The 20,897-nt window shown below is 51.4% G+C and overlaps 1 protein-coding gene across 4 annotated transcripts in view; it reads left to right on the top strand.

Moving 5' to 3' along the window:
• The first annotated feature begins 14,122 nt into the window (after positions 1-14,122).
• Positions 14,123-20,897, top strand: part of LOC134936784 (fumarylacetoacetate hydrolase domain-containing protein 2) — an 85,695-nt gene continuing 78,920 nt past the window's right edge. The window contains exon 1 of one of the 4 annotated variants that reach the window (XM_063932040.1): positions 14,123-14,210. The gene's annotated coding sequence lies outside the window, so the exon portion shown is untranslated. The other 3 variants (XM_063932039.1, XM_063932041.1, XM_063932038.1) reach the window with 3 other exon arrangements.

Raw genomic sequence — 20,897 nt, 5'->3', positions numbered from 1 at the left:
TTTTGCTCGCACATTTGGCAAAAGCCCAACGAGACTACAGTCAACATGTACATCGAGACAAGGCAAGACAAGACCTCAATCGGCAAATGTATATTAAACTCACATAGTTTATCACTGCATTTACCATAATTGTTCTTTATCTTCATCTCTACAACCTTCAGGTAATAACACACATAGTCGATAGGGAATATAGGCACAGATAGCAGCACTCACATATTCCCCCATTCATGTATCATCAACTAAAATGTGCTCCCCCATTTTGTTGCAACCAAAAGCCGAAGAGAGCTCGGTAAAGTTTGACAGCCCATCCACAGACCCGTACCACGGGATAAGAAGGAATTCAAATGTATACTTCGCAATACCTCAAAGCTTGATTTAAAACACGTACGGCACGATGATACATGACCCCCCAAACATGGATTCATACACACATGCTTCTGCTATCTCACTAGGTCATACCCTTTTCCTACCTTCTCCTCACCTCCCCTACCCAATCATAGAAATGTATTATACATGACATATATTTTTCTCTTTTTGAAATGTTTTAGGAAGTGGCAGTTATTGGTGACTGCCAAAGGGCGGACTGTCAAAAGTCAGAAAAATATCACGCTGCACGTTGCCATATATGCACTTCATGCGTGTGCACGCTGCATATTTAATCAAAATAATGTATTTTATAAGTTAATATTCCCCTGAGTTCAACAGGTATCAGTGGGTCTCAAGATGGCTCTTTGACCTTAGAGATTCCCCAAACAATAGCTTTCATGTTGGGAGGGCTTCACATGTTCTTATGCATAGTTAAGCACAGGAATAGTAATTGAAGATTAATTGTATTCCGAATCAGTTTCTTTCCCGCAGACGGAGTACAATAGCCTTTAATTACACTAAGCTTTGAGACTCAATGAGGAGGGCCAACACCTGTGTTTACGAATGGGGCTGGGTTTGTCTCCAGAAGAATGATTGCTGAGATGTCATTGTCTCAACTGAAAGTGGACAGTGAGACAGTATTCGCCAAACAATAGCTTCCCACAAGACAGGAATTTGTTAGTCATCACCCAACGTTTTTGCATAACCAAGATCACATGCTCAGCTCACTGATACAGCTAGCCCACATGCTGTGAAAGACACACACTTCCTGTGGTTGACACCCCCCTACAGCTGTAATGCAGGTATGATATATCCACTGGAAATCACAGGGCACACTCACTCACACAGCTACATAGCACCCAGAAGCATGGCTGGCTCATCACCAGGACTGACCTCCTTACGAAGGCTAAGTATTGAATTCACATGGCTTAATGGCATAGAATAGTTTAAATATGTGTTTGTGGTAAAGTAGTTGTGAGATGATTGGCATAGAATAGTTAGTTTGGAGATACAAATGGCTTAAGGTTAATGATGCTTGTGCAGTTGTGTGATTGTTGGGTGTTTGGGATGATACTCTATGAAATCTGTAATGAATTGGAACAGTAGACAATCTGTAGCATAGCATCTCTGGTATACATTTATGGATGGTGATTTATAACAGATTATAGTAGTTTTACATGATACATCTTGCTGAAGGTTAGAAGTCAAAACATACTTCCTTTTGTTACTGTAGCCATGTGCTTGTAGCAATAGCAGGCTGATACTTGAGGGTACCTGGTTATTGAGATACTGTGTTGGCTTGAAATTGTGAAAGGTGATTTAGATGGTTTGGAATTGTAAAATCAGAACATATGCATTATATTGAAGCTTAGACATTTTGGAATATAGTGGAGTCTTATGTCTTCTGCTATGTGATTATGGTATAGGCTTTGTCAATTAAAGAATGCCATGTGTTTGGAACTGCAAATCTAAAATGGCTGCTAGCATTCCCTTTTAAATAATATGTTACAGACTTTGGAATCATGGGAGTTTTTCCCAAAATGGAGTCTAGCTTCTGTCCCATGCGGTATTGTAGGGACCATTGTGTTGTTGCTGTGTGTGTTGTGTATATAGGGACAGCCAGCCAGGGTGAGCACAAGTTTCTCAACACAAAGGTTCTCAACATTGACTAACTGCGCAGCGATCGCTCCCACATGTGTAAGTTTCTCTGCAACCATATTGTCTCTTATTTTAATGTTATAAGCCATTCTCTCTCTCCTTCCCCCTTAAATGTATTTGTATCTTTATTGTATTTTATGTGTAGTGATTCGGTTAGGTATTTTATGTTATCTTGGTAGTGTATAACTTGTATTGAGTTATTCTTTTGCAATTGAACGTTCATTCATTTCCTTAAAAGGCGTTAGACCCTTAGACCGGTATTTGAGTGTTTATTATATTGCTATGGGGTTCTCAGAGCGTCACATACGCTCATACAGCTTTTAAACTAACAAGGTTACACTGTGTTGCATTTACACCTTATCAATGCACAAGGGTTTCCAGTATAAGTACATTGTTTATGGTATAGTTATAAAAGTTTAATTCTGTAAGTGTCTGCGACGCCTGTGCTCACACCCTGTGCACAGCGTCTGCTACACTAAGGGCGTACCCTTGCGGTACCTTTTGCGCCAATTGCGTACTGTGTCTCTTAACCTTTTAAAGTGTTTTAAATAGGATAAACATATAGGCTTTGTCAATTGTATACCAATTAATAATAATCACAACGAAAACAACCAAGACACTGTACTTGTAAAACATGATTTGTTATTTTATTAAAATCTAATGTTAATAATACCCTTTTACATCATAGAAATCGCTATACAGTATGTATCTGTGATGTTGTACCAGAAGGAAGAAAACATTAGAAAATGTGTACAATGGATAATTGTATTCTTCAAGGTTGATATTCCTTGTACGATTTGCAATAAAAACATGTTTGAAAAAAAAAGAAGAAAGCACTGAGGGCCCCCAGTACTATCAGACAGGCCAGAGGGCCCCCTGCACCATCAGACAGGCCAGAAGGCCCCCTGCACCATAAGACAGGCCAGAGGGCCCCCTGCACCATCAGACAGACCAGAGGGCCCCCTGCACCATCAGACAGGCCAGAGGGCCCCCTGCACCATCAGACAGGCCAGAGGGCCGCCTGCACCATCAGACAGGCCAGAGGGCCCCCTGCACCATCAGACAGGCCAGAGGGCCCCCTGCACCATCAGACAGGCCAGAGGCCCACCAGCACCATCAGACAGGCCAGAGGCCCACCAGCACCATCAGACAGGCCAGAGGCCCACCAGCACCATCAGACAGGCCAGAGGCCCACCAGCAGCATCAGAAAGGACAGAGGGCCCCTCATGCTATCAGACAGACCAGATGGCCGCTAGCACCACCAGAAAGGCCAGAAGGCCCCCCAGTGCCATCAGACAGGCTAAAGGCCCCCCAGTGCCATCAGACAGGCCAAAAGCCCCAAGCGCCATCAGACAGGCCATTAGGCACCCAGCACCATCAGACAGACCATTAGGCACCCAGCGCCAGACAGGCCATTAGGCCCCCCATGCCATCAGACAGGCCATTAGGCCCCAAGCGCCATAAAACAGACCATTAGGCCCCCAGCGCTATCAGACAGGCCATTAGGCCCGCAGCGCTATCAGACAGGCCATTAGGCCCCAGCGCCATCAGACAGGCCAAAGGCCCCCAGTGCCATCAGACCTTTGGCCCCCAGTGCCATCAGACAGGCCAAAGGCCCCAAGCGCCATCAGACAGGCCAAAGGCCCCAAGCGCCATCAGACAGGCCATTAGGCACCCAGCACCATCGGACAGGCCATTAGGCACCCAGCACCATCAGACAGGCCATTAGGCACCCGGCGCCAGACAGGCCATTAGGCACCCAGTACCATCAGACAGGCCATTAAGCCCCAAGCGCCATCAGACAGACCATTAGGCCCCCAGCACTATCAGACAGGCCATTAGGCCCCCAGCGCCATCAGACAGGCCCGCGAGCCCCCATCGCCATATGACAGGGCAGAGGGCCCCTAATATCATCAAACAGGCCAGAAATCCCTCAGCACCCTCAGACAGGCCAGAGGGCCCCCATTACCATCAGGCTGGACAGTAAGCCCCCAGCTCCATTAGGCAGACCAGAGGGCCCAATGCACCATCAGACAGGCCACAAGGCCCCCAGTGCCATCAGACTGGCTAGTTGGTCCCCAGCACATTTTGACAGGTCAGTGGGCCCCTAGCTCCACCTGAAAGGCCAGCAGGCCCCCAGCACCATCAGACAGACCAGAAGTCCCACAGCACCATCAGACAGTCCAGAGGTCCCCCAGTGCCATCAGACAGGCCAGAAGGCCTCCAGTTTCATTTGACAGGCCAGAGGGCTTCCCGCTGCATCAGACAGGCCAGAAATCACCCAGCACCATCAGACAGACCAGAATGCCCTCAGCAGCATCAGACAGGCCAGCAGGTCCCCAGCACCATCTGACAGGCCAGCAGGCCCCCAGCACCATCAAACATGCCAATGGACCCTCAGCACCATCAGACAGCACAGAGGTCTACCAGCATCATCAGGCATGCTAGTTGGTCCCCCAGCAACATCTGACAGGACAATGGTCCCCCAGCGCCATCAGACAGCCCAGAAGGCCCCCAGCGCCATCAGACAGGCCAGAGGGCCCCCAGTGCCATCAGACCGGCCAGAGGGCCCCCAGCGCCATCAGACAGGCCAGAGGGCCCCCAGCGCCATCAGACAGGCCAGAGGGCCCCCAGCGCCATCAGACAGGCCAGAGGGCCTCCAGCGCCATCAGACAGGCCAGAGGGCCCCAGCGCCATCAGACAGGCCAGAGGGCCTTCAGCGCCCCCAGCGCCATCAGACAGGCCAGAGGGCCCCCAGCACCATCAGACAGGCCAGAGGGCCCCCAGCGCCATCAGACAGCCTAGAAGGTCCCCAATGCCATAAGACAGGCCAGGAGGCCCTCTGTACCATCAGAAAGGACAGAGGGCCCCCCAGTGCTATCTGACAGACCAGCGGGCCCCCAGCACCATCAAACAGGCCAGAGGACCCCCAGCTCCATCAGACAGGCCAGAGGAACCCCTGCCCCATCAGAAAGGCCAGAGGGCCCCTTGTGCTATCAGACAGGCCAGATGGCCGCTAGCACCATCAGACAGGCCAGAAGGACCCCAGTGCCATCAGACAGGCCAAAGGCCCCTAGTGCCATCAGACAGGCCAAAGGCCCCAAGCGCCAGACAGGCCAAAGTGCCATCAGGCAGGCCATTAGGCCCCCAGTGCCATCAGACAGGCTATTAGGCCCCCAGCGCCATCAGACAGGCCATTAGGCCCCCAGCGCCATCAGACAAGCCATTAGGTCCCCAGCGCCATCAGACAAGCCATCAGGCCCCCAGCGCCATCAAAGGCCAGCAAAGCCCCAATCGCCATATGACAGGGCAGAGGGCCCCTGATACCATCAAACAGGCCAGAAATCCCTCAGCACCCTCAGACAGGCCAGAGGGCCCCCAGTGCCATCAGACAGGCCAGAAGGCCCACAGCGCCATCAGAAAGGCCAGAAGGTAACTAAAACACCATCAGACAGGCCAGTAGGCCCCCAGCTCCATCAGGCAGACCAGAGGGCCCAAAGCACCTGAAAGGCCAGCAGGCCCCCAGCACTATCTGGAAGACCAGAAGGCCCACAGCATCATCAGATAGGCCAGAGGACCACCAGCTCCATCAGACAGGCCAGAGGACCCCCAGCTCCATCAGACAGGCCAGAGGGCCCCCAGCTCCATCACACAGGCCAGAGGGCCCCCAGCTCCATCAGACAGGCCAGAGGGTCCCCAGCATCATCAGACAGGCTAGAAGATCCCTAACGCCATCAGACAAGCCAGAGGACCCCCTGCCCCATCAGAAAGGCCAGAGGGCCCCTTGTGCTATCAGACAGGCCAGATGGCCGCTAGCACCATCAGACAGGCCAGAAGGATCCCAGTGCCATCAGACAGGCCAAAGGCCCCTAGTGCCATCAGACAGGCCAAAGGCCCCAAGCGCCAGACAGACCAAAGTGCCATCAGACATGCCATTAGGCCCCCAGTGCCATCAGACAGGCCATTAGGCCCCCAGCGCCATCAGACAGGCCATTAGGCCCCCAGCGTCATCAGACAAGCCATTAGGTCCCCAGCGCCATCAGACAAGCCATCAGGCCCCCAGCGCCATCAAAGGCCAGCAAAGCCCCAATCGCCATATGACAGGGCAGAGGGCCCTTGATACCATCAAACAGGCCAGAAATCCCTCAGCACCCTCAGACAGGCCAGAGGGCCCCAGTGCCATCAGACAGGCCAGAAGGTCTACAGCGCCATCAGAAAGGCCAGAAGGCAACTAAAACACCATCAGACAGGCCAGTAGGCCCCCAGCTCCATCAGGCAGACCAGAGGGCCCAAAGCACCTGAAAGGCCAGCAGGCCCCCAGCAATATCTGGAAGACCAGAAGGCCCACAGCATCATCAGATAGGCCAGAGGACCACCAGCTCCATCAGACAGGCCAGAGGACCCCCAGCTCCATCAGACAGGCCAGAGGGCCCCCAGCTCCATCAGACAGGCCAGAGGGTCCCCAGCATCATCAAACAGGCTAGAAGATCCCTAACGCCATCAGACAGGCCAGAGGAACCCCCTGCCCCATCAGAAAGGCCAGAGGGCCCCTTGTGCTATCAGACAGGCCAGATGGCCGCTAGCACCATCAGACAGGCCAGAAGGACCCCAGTGCCATCAGACAGGCCAAAGGCCCCTAGTGCCATCAGAAAGGCCAAAGGCCCCAAGCGCCACACAGGCCAAAGTGCCATCAGACAGGCCATTAGGCCCCCAGTGCCATCAGACAGGCCATTAGGCCCCCAGCGCCATCAGACAGGCCATTAGGCCCCCAGCGCCATCAGACAAGCCATTAGGTCCCCAGCGCCATCAGACAAGCCATCAGGCCCCCAGCGCCATCAAAGGCCAGCAAAGCCCCAATCGCCATATGACAGGGCAGAGGGCCCCTGATACCATCAAACAGGCCAGAAATCCCTCAGCACCCTCAGACAGGCCAGAGGGCCCCCAGTGCCATCAGACAGGCCAGAAGGCCCACAGCGCCATCAGAAAGGCCAGAAGGCAACTAAAACACCATCAGACAGGCCAGTAGGCCCCCAGCTCCATCAGGCAGACCAGAGGGCCCAAAGCAACTGAAAGGCCAGCAGGCCCCCAGCACTATCTGGAAGACCAGAAGGCCCACAGCATCATCAGATAGGCCAGAGGACCACCAGCTCCATCAGACAGGCCAGAGGACCCCCAGCTCCATCAGACAGGCCAGAGGGCCCCCAGCTCCATCAGACAGGCCAGAGGGTCCCCAGCATCATCAAACAGGCTAGAAGATCCCTAACGCCATCAGACAGGCCAGCGGCCCCCAGCATCATCACAGAGGCTAGAAGGTCCCCAACGCCACCAGACAGGCCAGAGGGCCACCAGCACCATCATACAGGCCCGAAGGACCCCAGCACCATCAGATAGGCCAGAAGGACCCAGCACTATCAGACAGGCCAGTAGGCCCCCAGCACCATCAGGCAGACCAGGCCAGAAGGTCCCAGCTCTATCAGAAAGGCCAGAGGGCCCCCAGTGCCATCAGACAGGCCCCCTGCACCATCAGAAAGGTCAGAGGGCCCCCTGCACCATCAGAAAGGTCAGAAGGCCCCCTGCACCATCAGAAAGGTTAGAGGGCCCCCTGTACTATCAGAAAGGCCAGAGGGCCCCCTGCACTATCAGAAAGGCCAGAGGGCCTCCAGTGCTATCATACAGGCCAGAGGGCTGCCAGCACCATCACACAGGCCAGAAAACCCCAGCACCATCAGACAGGCCAGAAGGCAACTAAAACACCATCAGACAGGCCAGTAAGCCCCCAGCTCCATCAGGCAGACCAGAGGGCATCATCTGACAGGCCAGTGGGCCCCAGCTCCATCTGAAAGGCCAGCGGGCCCTCAGCGCCATCTGACAGGACAGGGGACTCCCAGTGCCATTTGACATGCCAGAAGGTCTCCTGCACTATCTGACAGGCCAGAAATCCCTCAGCGCCATCTGACAGGCCAGAGGGCCCCAGCACCATCAGACAGGCCAGCAGGCCCCCCAGAACCTTCAGACAGATCAGCAGGCTCCCAGCACCATGAGACAGGCCAGTAGGCCCCCAGCTTCATCAGACAGGCCAGAAGGCCCCATGCACCACCAGAAAGGCCAGCGGGTCCCGAATGCAATCACAGGCCAAATGGCCACCAGAACCATCAGACAGGCCAGAAGGCCCCCAGCGCCATCAGACAGGCCGGATGACAACTAAAACACCATAAGACAGGCCAGTAGGCCCCCAGCGCCATCAGGCAGACCAGAGGGCCCCCAGTGCCATCTGACAGGCTAGAAGGGCTCCAGCTCCATCAGAAAGGTCAGTGGGCCCCCAGCACTGACAGGTCAGAGGTCCCCAAGTGCCGTCTGACAGGCCAGTGGGCCCCCAGCGCCATCACCCAGGCCAGAGGACTCCTAGTGCCATTTGACATGCCAGAAGGTCTCCTGCGCTGACAGGCCAGAAATTCCCCAACACCATCTGGCAGGCCAGAGGGCACCAGTACCATCAGACAGGCCAGTAGGACCCCCAGAACCTTCATACATATCAGCAGGCTCCCAGCACCATTACACACTCCGGCAGGTCCCCAGCTCCATCAGACAGGCCAGAAGTGCCCCAGCGACATCAGACAGTCCAGAAGGCCCCCAGTACCATCTGACAGACAAGCGGACCCCCAGCTCTATCTGACAGGCCAGCAGGGCCCCAGTATTATCAGACAGGTCAACGGATCCCAGTGCAATCAGACAGGCCATAAGGGGCCCAGCACCATCTGACAGGCCAGCAGGCTCCCCACACCATCAGACAGGCCAGCAGGTCCCAACCTGCCAGAAAGGCCCCAGCCGCTTATCAGTTTAATTAGCAGAGTCTGCTTGTGCATCCTAATCGCATTGTGAAGCGTATAAGACGCATTTTCACCAAAAATAAAAGACACTAGATGCTAACGGAGTTACACAGGACCTGTCTACTCACTCACGCCAGGCATTTCCCTCTATGTGGCGTATTAAGGCAAGATGTATGAGGACATATCTGCATATCTATCTTTTCAGCCCCAACAAAATATTCTATGGTCACCATCCACTGTACACATCAGAACTAAATTCCAACAGAATACATTTTCAGTGGTAGTACCCAAAACCAACATACAGTAAGGTCCATAAATATTGGGACATCGACACAATTCTCACATTTTGGTCTCTATACACCACCACAATGGATTTGAAATGAAAGAAAAAAGATGTGCTTTAACTGCAGACTTTCCGCTTTAATTTGAGGGTATGTACATCCAAATCAGGTGAACGGTGTAGGAATTACAACGGTTTCTATATGTGCATCCCACTTTTTAAGGGACCACAAGTAATGGGACAAACTAAACAATCCTAAATCAAACTTTCACTTTTGAATACTTTGTTGCAAATCCTTTACAGTCAATTACAGCCTGAAGTCTGGAAGGCATAGACATCACCAGACGCTGGGTTTTATCCCTGGTGATGCTCTGTCAGGCCTCTACTGCAAATGTCTTCAGTTCCTGCTTGTTCTTGGGGCATTTTCCCTTCAGTTTTGTCTTCATCCAGTGAAATGCATGCTCAATCGGGTTCAGGTCAGGTGACTGACTTGGCCATTGCATAACATTCCACTTATTTGCCTTAAAAAACCTTTTGGTTGCTTTCGCAGTATACTTAGGGTCATTGTCCATCTGCACTGTGAAGCGCTGTCTAATGAGTTCTGAAGCATTTGACTGAATATGAGCAGATAATATTGCCCGAAACACTTCAGAATTCATCCTGCTGCTTTTGTCAGCAGTAACATTGGGGGTAATTCCAAGTCGATCGCAGCAGGATTTTTGTTAGCAATTGGGCAAAACCATGTGCACTGCAGGGGAGGCAGATATAACATGTGCAGAGAGAGATAGATTTGGGTGGGGTGTTTTCAATCTGCAATCTAATTTGCAGTGTAAAAATAAAGCAGCCAGTATTTACCCTGCACAGAAATAAAATAACCCACCCAAATCTAACTCTCTCTGCACATGTTATATCTGCCTCCCCTGCAGTGCACATGGTTTTGCCCAGTTGCTATCAAAAGTCCTGCTGCGATCAACTTGGAATTACCCCCATTATCAATAAATACAAGGGAACCAGTTCCATTGGCAGCCACCTGGACCAGGCGAGCACTACAAACTCCAGAAAGACTCCGGATTGCCGGAACGCCGTCCGGCGTTCCGGAGTCTGGACCGTTCAGGTTATTACCCATTCCCAGAAAGGACATAAAGGTGAGGAAGGAAATATATATGGAAATTATTCTCTCTGACGGTGCCCAAACATCTGCTAGTACAGACAGAGGCTGCAAGGAAAAGAATACAGCAAGTGTACTGTATGCCTCAGATGAGCTGTAGCCCATGCTATACAGTGGGTTCCGTATGTAATACCGGAGGTCAGGAGACCGATGCCGGAATCCCGTCAGCGAGCGCAGGGAGTCCCCGCACAGCTCACCACGCTTCGGGCACGGTGGCGAGCGTTTTAGCGGTTCCCGATTGGCCGGAAGGAGTCTGCACAAAGACTCCTATGCGGCCATATACACATATGCGGCAATGCTGCAGCCGCCGGATCCAAGCAGGATGACAGGACTACAGAATATCAAGTTGAACACATACATTTGAATTTATGTGTTCACTCAGTCTATGTGAAATCCCATCGTGGCACTGGCCACATTCTGTTCTGCGGCATCAGAGAACAGGATCCATGTGAACACAAAACCTTCCTTCCGGCTAAGTGGGTCCCACTAAAACGCGAAGTGTGGCCCCAGCAGGGCCGGCGCTGCCACTAGGCAGCTGCCTATGAGCGCCGGCCACTGGAGGGCGGTACCACACGCTGTCGATGAGTGCTCCTATATTACGGTCTTAGCTCAGCTCCTCATCTTCCTTAAGAGATGAGGAGCGGAGCAGGGATGCCACAGCCGCCTCTCTGTTATCAGCCGGCACACACAGCAGCACTGACAGTGTAAGTGTATATTACCTGGCAGCCGCCTCTTCTTATGTACACTGTCTGCTCCTCTCTGCAGTCCTCACCCCCCTCCCGAACATGAATGGTAAATAAAGCAGTAACTGATGGAGGAACGTAGGCAGGGTCGATTGGGGCGTTCGCCCCCTCCACCTCCTCCCTAGCAAAGTCCGTCCTTGATCCTCTTACTATTCAGTTTTTGCAGCCTAGCACTAAGCAGCATGTGAAGATGCCACTGTACACACCTCCTCCCCTGTGATCTACCCAGCGGCAGCCGCTCTCTGCGTGATTTATTAGGCTGTGCTGTGAGTGTGAATGGAGGTCGTAGACTCGTAGGTGGTGGGGGAGAAATGCAGTGCAAAGTGTCTAGAAAGTTATTACTGTTTGCAGCCAGTTCCCAGCATGGGACTGGGCTAAGCATAAGGAGGCACAAGCCAGACCAAGCCAGGGGTGAGGGGTGCTGAATATTCAGCTCATGGAGCTGTATAGGCTGAGCTGCAGTTTACAGAGGGACATGTAGTAATGGCTAGCAGCAACAGCAGATGTGATCCTGTCCCCTCCCTCTCCCTGGCCACATTACACCCACTGTAGTCTGCACATCCAGCAGTATGTACTCCCCGCCCTGCTTCACGTAGGTAAGTGGCTGCAAATATGGTCCTGGGCATTGTGCGTGGGGAACTTCTGCATGTGTCTGTACATGGAAAGGGGGGGGGGCTAACACTAAAATGCAATCAAAACTTTGCAAACTGCAGTTTTTGAAGGTTTGACTGCATTTTCCAAATGCTCAAAGCTCTGGAAAGGTGCCTGATAGGCACAGCCAAGGATGTGATGCTGACATGACGGAGAGGGCCCTCCTGTCTTAAGTGCCCTATGGCCTCCCAAAGGCTTAATCCAGCCCTGGGCTAGCGGTTCTTGCACACCCTGGCAGTAGCAGCTCTTGCCACGGGCAAGCAGGACTTTTGCCCGGGGCGCCGCTGTCCCAAGGGCGCCGCCGCCGTGGCAAGAGCCGCTACTGTGTCCAGATGGCGGTGGTTAGGAAAAGGTCCTCTCCGCGAAGGGAAACTAGACACGCAGTGAGGTAGCGTCTAGTTTCCCTTCGCGGAGAGGATCTTTCCCTGCTACTGGAGCCTGCCGTGCGGTGCGCCTGACGTCATCGCACAATGCACGGCAGTTTAGGACAGTCATAGACGCTAGGGGTCATAATTGACCTCTGCTGTCGATGCGCGCCTATGGATCCGAGGAGCGGCGCCGGAAGACGGACAGCAGCAGTGGTCGGGAAACAGGAACGGGGCTGGTGAGTATTCTTTTTTTTTTTATACTAGGGGCACACCTACTGGTGGGCAGAGTAATGGGGGCAAAACTACTGGGGGCACAACAGCTAATGGGGGCAAAACTAATGAGGGCGCAGTACTGGGGGCAAAACTACTGGTGGCACAGCTACAGGGAGCACAACAACTAATGGGGGCACAACTGAGGGCGCAGTACTGGGGGCAAAACTACTGGTGGCACAGCTGCAGGGGGCACAACAGCTACTGGGGGCACAACTGATGGCGCAGTAATGGGCGCACAGCTGCAAGGGGCACAGCAGCTACTGGGGGCACAACTACTGAGGGTGCAGTACTGGGGGCACAACAGCTACTCGGGGCAAAAATACAGGGAGCAAAACTGACCACGCCCCTTCCCTATGAAACCACGCCCCTATTTTTGGTACACGCACTAACTCTATCTCACCTGGGGGGGGGGGGGGGGGTGCCAAAAGAAACTTTCGTCCTGGGAGCCACAAGGTCTAGAACCGACCCTGCACCCTGGGTACATCTGCAGCATTACAGCAGCAACCTGTCCTGAAGTTCCCACTAAAAGTCAGCACACTGGGCGGGATGGGGATGTACTGTGGCTGGGATTCCAGCATTCAGCATCCTGGCGGACAAAATGCCATCTCCGGAATCCTGACAGCGGTCAGAATGCCGACGGCAGTATCCCAATAGCTGGGATCCCAAACGAAAGTTTGGTTAGGCTGCAGGGGGCGGGGAAGGTTATGGTTAGGCTACAGGGGGTGGGGAGATTAGGGTTAGGCTGTGGGAGGAGGTGAGGGTTAGGCTACAGGGGGTAGGGAAGGTTAGGGTTAGGCTACAGGGGGGGGTTAGGGTTAACCTGCAGGAGGGGGAGGTGAGGGTTAGGCTGCAGTGGGTGGGGAAGGTTAGGATTAGGCTACAGGGGGTGGGGAGGTAAGGGTTAGGCTGTGGGAAGGGAGGAATAGGGTTAGGCTGCTGGAGGAGAGATTAGGGTCAGGCAAGTTATGGGGAGGATTAGGGTTCTCTTACCTAAACTCCCCTGTCAGGTTTCAGCCAGTCGGAATGCTGGGACCGGTATTCTGACTGCCAGCATCCTTACTGCCAGTATACCATATCCAACCTGCGGGATGTACTAACAGGAAAATGCGGTAAAAACCTAGTTTGGGGGTTTTATCCACATTTCCGGTATTGTGTAGCTTTGCCTAGGACGCCTAGAAACCTTGCACCGGCCCTGGGCCCCAGCCTTATATTCCCCCTTGGGTGGTGGCATGGACCACCACCTGAGTGGGAACTCTGGGATTTGGTGGGGATTCTGACAGGCGGCATTTCGGGGGGTGCAGGGAGCTGGGCAGGTAAAGGTCGGAAAGAGGGGAGGGGGGGGGGGGGTGTGTGTGTGTGTGTGTGTGTGTGTGTGTGTGTGTGTGTGTGGGTGGGGGGGGGGGGGTTGCGCCTATATAATTTATGCAGTGCCTCCCCGGGTTTTTACCCCACCGCACGTCACTGGTCAGGATCTCAACAGCAGGTAAATTAACTGCATCCCCATACAGTGCATCCCACACACACATATTTATGTGCTGACACAAAGCCTGCCTTCTGTTTATGGCTCGCTTCGCTCGCCACTTGATTACTAAAGGTAATAGTTGGTGGCGTGGATAGTAGAGAAACTTAGCCGCTGGCCTAGCTCCTCCCCCTTGTGTTGTAGCTCCTCCCCCTGACGGAAAAGGTTCCTTAGGCCACTTGAATCTAGCATCATCCTTCTGCTTATCGACCCTCACACACTGACCCAGCTATGTGAGCTGTCCTGCCAGAATGCCCATCCAGCTCATGCTGGCACTTGTAGTCCCACAGAAGATGAGCGACTGGGAGAGGTGGCTGACAGCAGGCTTTGGAGCTGCTCCCAGCAGCAATCTGCAAGTGAGTCACATGACAGCATTGACCGTATGTGTGTGCAGCCTGAAGGGGCTGCAGCCCAGTTAAGTAGCCGTTGCCCAATCCGGGGCCGGGGGAGGCGCTGAGAGTGACAGGCAGCAGGCTGGACTGTGCAGGAAGGGAAGAGGGGGCCGGATACTGCTCCAGCGCAATGTGCAGTCCTGCTTGCCCTTGAGCCGCTCGCTTGTTCCCTTACGAGTTCCTCCCCACAGGTCACTGCTGTGCAGAATACAAGGCAAAGTGTCTGTTTTGCTATGGTTAAATAAAGTTTGTTTCCGCCCCCGGCGCGCAGAGGATGTCGGGAGATGTAGTTCTTCCTATGATAAGGACGCGTTGCTGGAGTGTAAGGAGGCAGCTCCGCTAATCTCTTCCCGACACCGGAAGACGCCGGGATTCTTCTTCTGCGGTCACCCTGGAAACAGGTTACCGGCGTGTTGTTCATGTGGCGGGCTTACTCTGTGGCTGTACCGGGCGTCGCACCTTGTGCAGCAGCCCGGTAACCAGCTGGTGTGACACTGTCCTGTCCCCCTGCGTGCGGCAGTGTGGGTCTCATCACGTGCAGCTGGAGGACATATACTTCTCCAGTCATTATATTTCTTTATACAATCCTGATTGGAGAGATCGAAGGGAACTAGTTCCCTTCAATTCTAGATTGTTTAAAACCACGGCAGTCTCACAGCAATTGTGGGCCCTGGGTAAAGCTGCTAACCACCCATTCACAAAACCACTTAAAAAAACTAAAACAATAATTTGCCCCTCCTGCTGGCCTGTGCTGTCTCTCCATATGCTTCCATACAGTGACTGGCTGTCCATCCACCAATAAGCATGCTGACAGTCATTCACTGGATGCAGGCTGGGAGTCAGGTTAGATAAGGATGGCAATCGGTAGGTTATATGGGTGTGGTATTGAAAGTCGACAGTAACTAGGTCGACAATGTCTAGGTCGACCACTATTGATCGACAGGGTCTTTAGGTCGACAGGTCAAAAGGTCGACATGAGTTTTTAATGTTATTTTGGTGTCGTTTTCTTTGTAGAGTGACCGGGAACCCCAATTAGTGCACCGCGTCCCCTCGCATGGCTCGCTTCGCTCGCCATGCTTCGGGCATGGTGCCTTCGTTTCACTCGGCACAGATTACCGTTCCAATCGTAGTCCACGTGGATCGTTAAGTATGAAAAGGTTCAAAAGAAGAAAAAAATTGTGAAAAACTCATGTCGACCTAAAGACCCTGTCGACCTAGTTACTGTCGACCTAGACATTGGGGTCGATTCTATTCGGCAACTTAAGAATAGCGCCGGGAATTAGCTCCCGACGCTATTCAATTCAGCTCCAGTTAAGTCGGCGATGTCCCGTTCTCGCCGACTTAACAGGTAGTTTTGTCGGGAGAACGGGCATTCTCCGACTTAACTACCCGCGGCGATGCTGATTCCCGACAGAATCAGCCTCGCGCCGGCCGCGAGGCAGCACTTTTGTCGGGTTTCTTCTCTCATCCCCCGGGGATGAGAGAAGAATTCCCGACAATTGCGGGTCACTAGCAGCTGAATTGAATAGCGTCGGGAGCTAATTCCCGGCGCTATTCTTAAGTTGCCGAATTGAATTGACCCCATTGTCAACCTAGTTACTGTCGACTTTCAATCCGGATCCCAGGTTATATATCTATGGTATAAAACCATCTTTTAGGGAACCATTGATGGTTTCACTCACCGATGGTCATCCCTGCTTTACTATGGAATGGGCTACTGGCCAGTCGGTGACCTGGGGCAGGGCTTCACGGGTGTTGGAGCTATGCTACGTGTTCTGACACATTGAAGAAAGGAGAATAAAATATCTGGTTGTTCCTTACTATCGATGGTGGGAAACAACCTTGCACTTTTTAATAGTGATCATGTACGACTGTATCCTTCATTGTGCATACAAACAGGCGATCTCTGGGAGATAAACAAAATGCACCACACACTAGGGATGGCCGTTGTGGGCTGTCCATCGATGGTTGCCATCGATGATACCATCTGTGATATCCATCGATGGTACATAAACCATCTATGGCAAACCATCAGTGATTAGCATCACTCGATGGCCACAACTGAAATGTGCTGGCTGTGCCGAGGCCCACTTAAATAAAAAAAGAGGGTGGGGGAGGAGCTTAATAGTGTCAGGGGCAGAGCTATGCTTCGTGTCCCGACACTTTGCAAAAAAATAAATAAATATTCGTTTATGCTGTGTCATCGATGGAGGGAAACCATCTGGTTCTCTCGCAGCGATGTCAAAAGTATTCGACATAGGCCACAAACCATCGATGATTAGGAATCATCGATGGTCGATGGCCATCCCTACCACACACACATTAAATTACATTATTTAGTGTCCTACAGTGAACGGCCCCTTGCAAAGCATTGTAAATATTAGTAATGTTGCGTACAGTCATTGCCTTATGGGGTCCACGCGCCCACTGACCTGACAGTCATCAGTAAGTTTGACAAAACCACTCTTCAGAAAAGTTCCAGCAACTTATCATTTGGGCTGAGTAGCCCGTTCATTTAGAAAGATTACAGGCCGGATGTAATGAAGTCAGAATTGGCCGGAGGTGCGGGTTCCTGGCTGAACTCGGACTTTTTTTCTCTTTTTTTTTTTTTTTAACGCGGCAATCATGTGCAAGGCAAAACCATGCCTTGTAAATGATTGCTGCTTTAAAAAAACGCTCGAGTTTCGCAGGAACCCACACTTTCCGACCAACTCGGACTTCATTACATCTGGCCCTACATCTAAGAGGAATATTAGTACACTGCTGCAAATGAACCAGTTCAAACATACAGGCACCTTCAAGTATATGCATTTACTAATTTGTAAGCTGACAGCACATACATTTCATATATTGCCTCCACCTGCTGGCACACATAATAGCCAACTGTCCATATTTAGAGACCGTGCAGGACGTTAAAGATTTTCCCCTGGATATATCTGTCCTTAAAAATGTCCCTCATTTACAGTATGGACCAGCTGCACAATACAATTCCTACTTTTCTGCAAGATAGATACTGTTTCTATTATATATAAATAATTACTGACAAGCAGTATTTCCTATTCTGTATTATTTACTAGCTGGGGTACCCGGCGTTGCCTGGGATTTTAAGAATGTCTGTTTACATAAATAAATGTAAATATTAAACATACAGTATAAATAACATTGTAGATACTGTAGCTGAATAACCGTGCTTCACTACGGGATGAGTATGGTAAATTAGAATGTTAGTTGTTTGTTAATTTACGTTGGTTGGAGATCTAGTATATAGGCATATCTTGCTTCCCTGATGCACTTTGTGTAGTGGCCTGACCTCTTTTTGGTCCCCCCAAGGGACCCTGCTTTTCCCACTATACAACTCTCAGTCTGTGATTTCCTGCTGCCTCCATTCCCCTCCTCACATCATGTCAGTGCCCCTGAGAAATTATCGATTTATTTACAGTTTCTTATATAGCGTAGCACATTATATATCTCCTGATATGCTCTGTGCTGCTGGGGGACCATGCTACTTCCACTATATAACTGTCAGTGTGTGGGTTCGTGCTACCTCCATTCCCCTCCTCACATCATGTCACTGGCCCTGTCACATGCAGCTCTGTCATCACTGACATATCATGTATGTCATGATATAGTCTGTGCTGCTGGCTCACCCCTAGGGGTGCTAGTGGTGTGTTTTCCCCCACAGTGTTTGTTCCCAGAGTGTAAGTCATATGTGTAGCAAGTTTGGTGTAAATTGCTCCAGGAATTCCAGAGTTATGCTGTCTGCTGAAAAACTCTGTGCTTCTGCCTCACCCCTAGGGGTGTCTTACCCACACAGTGTTTGTTCCCAACTTGTAAGTCATATGTGTAGCAAGTTTGTTGTAAATTGGTCCAGGCATGCGGGAGTTATGCTGTCTTCTGAAACACTCTGTGCTGCTGTCCCACCCCTAGGTGTGCTAGGGGTGTCTAACCCCCACAGAGTTTGTTCCCAGATTGTAAGTCAGATGTGTACCAAGTTTGGTGTAAATTGCTCCATGCCTTCCACAGTTATGCTGTCTGCTGACATACTCTGTGCTGCTGTCCCACCCCTGGGGGTGCTAGGGGTGTCTGACCCCCACAGTGTTTGTTTCCAGAGTGTAAGTCATATGTGTACCAAGTTTGTTGTAAATTTCTGCAGGCATTCCAGAGTTATGCTGTCTGCTGAAATACTCAGTGCTGCTGCCTCACCTCTGAGGGTGCTAGGGGTGTCTTCCCATGACAGTGTTTATCCCAGATTGTAAGGCATATGTGTACCGATTTTTTTTGAGTACATTGCTCCAGCAATTCCGGAGTTATGCTGTCTCCTGATATACTTAGTGCTGCTGTCTCCCCCCCCCCCTCCCTCCCTCCCTCAGGGGTGCTAGGGATAGCTAATTGTTTTAGTTGCCTTGGCTGTGTTTTAATACGGTCGCAGGTAAGATTTCACGATCATAGCTTGTAAACTCTGGATTTGTATAGAAGGACAGGAGGACACTTTTGCATTTATGTAGAAGATTACCAGTTATTTATATAGGGAACACATGGCAGCACTATGCCATTCACATCAGTCCCTGCCCCAGAGGAGCTTACAGTCTATATTCCCAACCACATGCACACACTAGGGTTAATTTTGTTGGGAGCCAAGTAATCTACCAGTATATTTTTGGATTATGGGATGAAACCCACACAGTTAGGGCCATGGTGGGAATTGAACCCATGACCTCAGTGCTGTGAGGCAGTAATGCTAACCATTACACTATCCATACTGCCCATTCTTTATTTATCAATCAGGGATGCCTACAATGGGGGGGTCAGCGGGTACAGCTTCCACTCGTCAATATTCGGTGATTAAATTATATATCACCTCACTCATACACGCTGAAGGGGCTACGGTTTCAAAATCTTCCAATTAGGGGGTAGGTGGGTGTAGCAGAGGAGATGGAACTGCACAATTACACAACCCTATAATATTTGACACATATTGGGGGTATTTCAGAGTTGTTAGCAATTGGGTAAAACCATGTTGCATTCCAGGTGGGGCAGATGTAACGGAATACATATGTTTCTCTGACGTCCTAGTGGATGCTGGGAACTCCGAAAGGACCATGGGGAATAGCGGCTCCGCAGGAGACTGGGCACAAAAGTAAAAGCTTTAGGACTAGCTGGTGTGCACTGGCTCCTCCCCCTATGACCCTCCTCCAAGCCTCAGTTAGATTTTTGTGCCCGAACGAGAAGGGTGCAATCTAGGTGGCTCTCCTGAGCTGCTTAGAGTAAAAGTTTAAATTAGGTTTTTTATTTTCAGTGAGTCCTGCTGGCAACAGGCTCACTGCATCGAGGGACTAAGGGGAGAAGAAGCGAACTCACCTGCGTGCAGAGTGGATTGGGCTTCTTAGGCTACTGGACATTAGCTCCAGAGGGACGATCACAGGCCCAGCCATGGATGGGTCCCAGAGCCGCGCCGCCGTCCCCCTTACAGAGCCAGAAGAGCAGAAGAGGTCCGGAAAATCGGCGGCAGAAGACGTCCTGTCTTCAATAAGGTAGCGCACAGCACCGCAGCTGTGCGCCATTGCTCTCAGCACACTTCACACTCCGGTCACTGAGGGTGCAGGGCACTGGGGGGGAGCGCCCTGAGACGCAATAAAAATACCTTAGATGGCAAAAAAAATACATCACATATAGCTCCTGGGCTATATGGATGCATTTAACCCCTGCCAGAATACATAGAAAAACGGGAGATAAGGCCGCCGGTAAGGGGGCGGAGCCTATCTCCTCAGCACACTGGCGCCATTTTCCCTCACAGCTCCGTTGGAGGGAAGCTCCCTGGCCCTCCCCTGCAGTCACTACACTACAGAAAGGGTTAAAAAAGAGAGGGGGGGCACTAATTACGCGCAGTATAAACAATACAGCAGCTATAAGGGGAAAAACACTTATATAAGGTTATCCCTGTATATATATATAGCGCTCTGGTGTGTGCTGGCAAACTCTCCCTCTGTCTCCCCAAAGGGCTAGTGGGGTCCTGTCCTCTATCAGAGCATTCCCTGTGTGTGTGCTGTATGTCGGTACGTTGGTGTCGACATGTATGAGGAGAAAAATGATGTGGAGACGGAGCAGATTGCCTGTAATAGTGATGTCACCCCCTAGGGGGTCGACACCTGAGTGGATGAACTGTTGGAAGGAATTACGTGACAGTGTCAGCTCTGTATAAAAGACAGTGGTTGACATGAGACAGCCGGCTACTCAGCTTGGGCCTGTCCAGACGTCTCATAGGCCGTCAGGGGCTCTAAAGCGCCCGTTACCTCAGATGGCAGATATAGACGCCGACACGGATACTGACTCCAGTGTCGACGGTGAAGAGACAAATGTGACTTCCAGTAGGGCCACACGTTACATGATTGAGGCAATGAAAAATGTTTTACACATTTCTGATAATACGAGTACCACCAAAAAGGGGTATTATGTTCGGTGAGGAAAAACTACCTGTAGTTTTCCTGAATCTGAGAAATTAAATGAGGTGTGTGATGATGCGTGGGTTTCCCCCGATAACAACTGATAATTTCTAAAATGTTATTGGCATTATATCCTTTCCCGCCAGAGGTTAGGGTGCGTTGGGAAACACCCCCTAGGGTGGATAAAGCGCTCACACGCTTGTAAGGGCTC

The sequence above is a fragment of the Pseudophryne corroboree genome, chromosome 6 (genome assembly GCF_028390025.1).
Source record: "Pseudophryne corroboree isolate aPseCor3 chromosome 6, aPseCor3.hap2, whole genome shotgun sequence".
Taxonomy (NCBI): domain Eukaryota; kingdom Metazoa; phylum Chordata; class Amphibia; order Anura; family Myobatrachidae; genus Pseudophryne; species Pseudophryne corroboree.
This window is presented reverse-complemented; position numbering and strand designations above follow the sequence as displayed.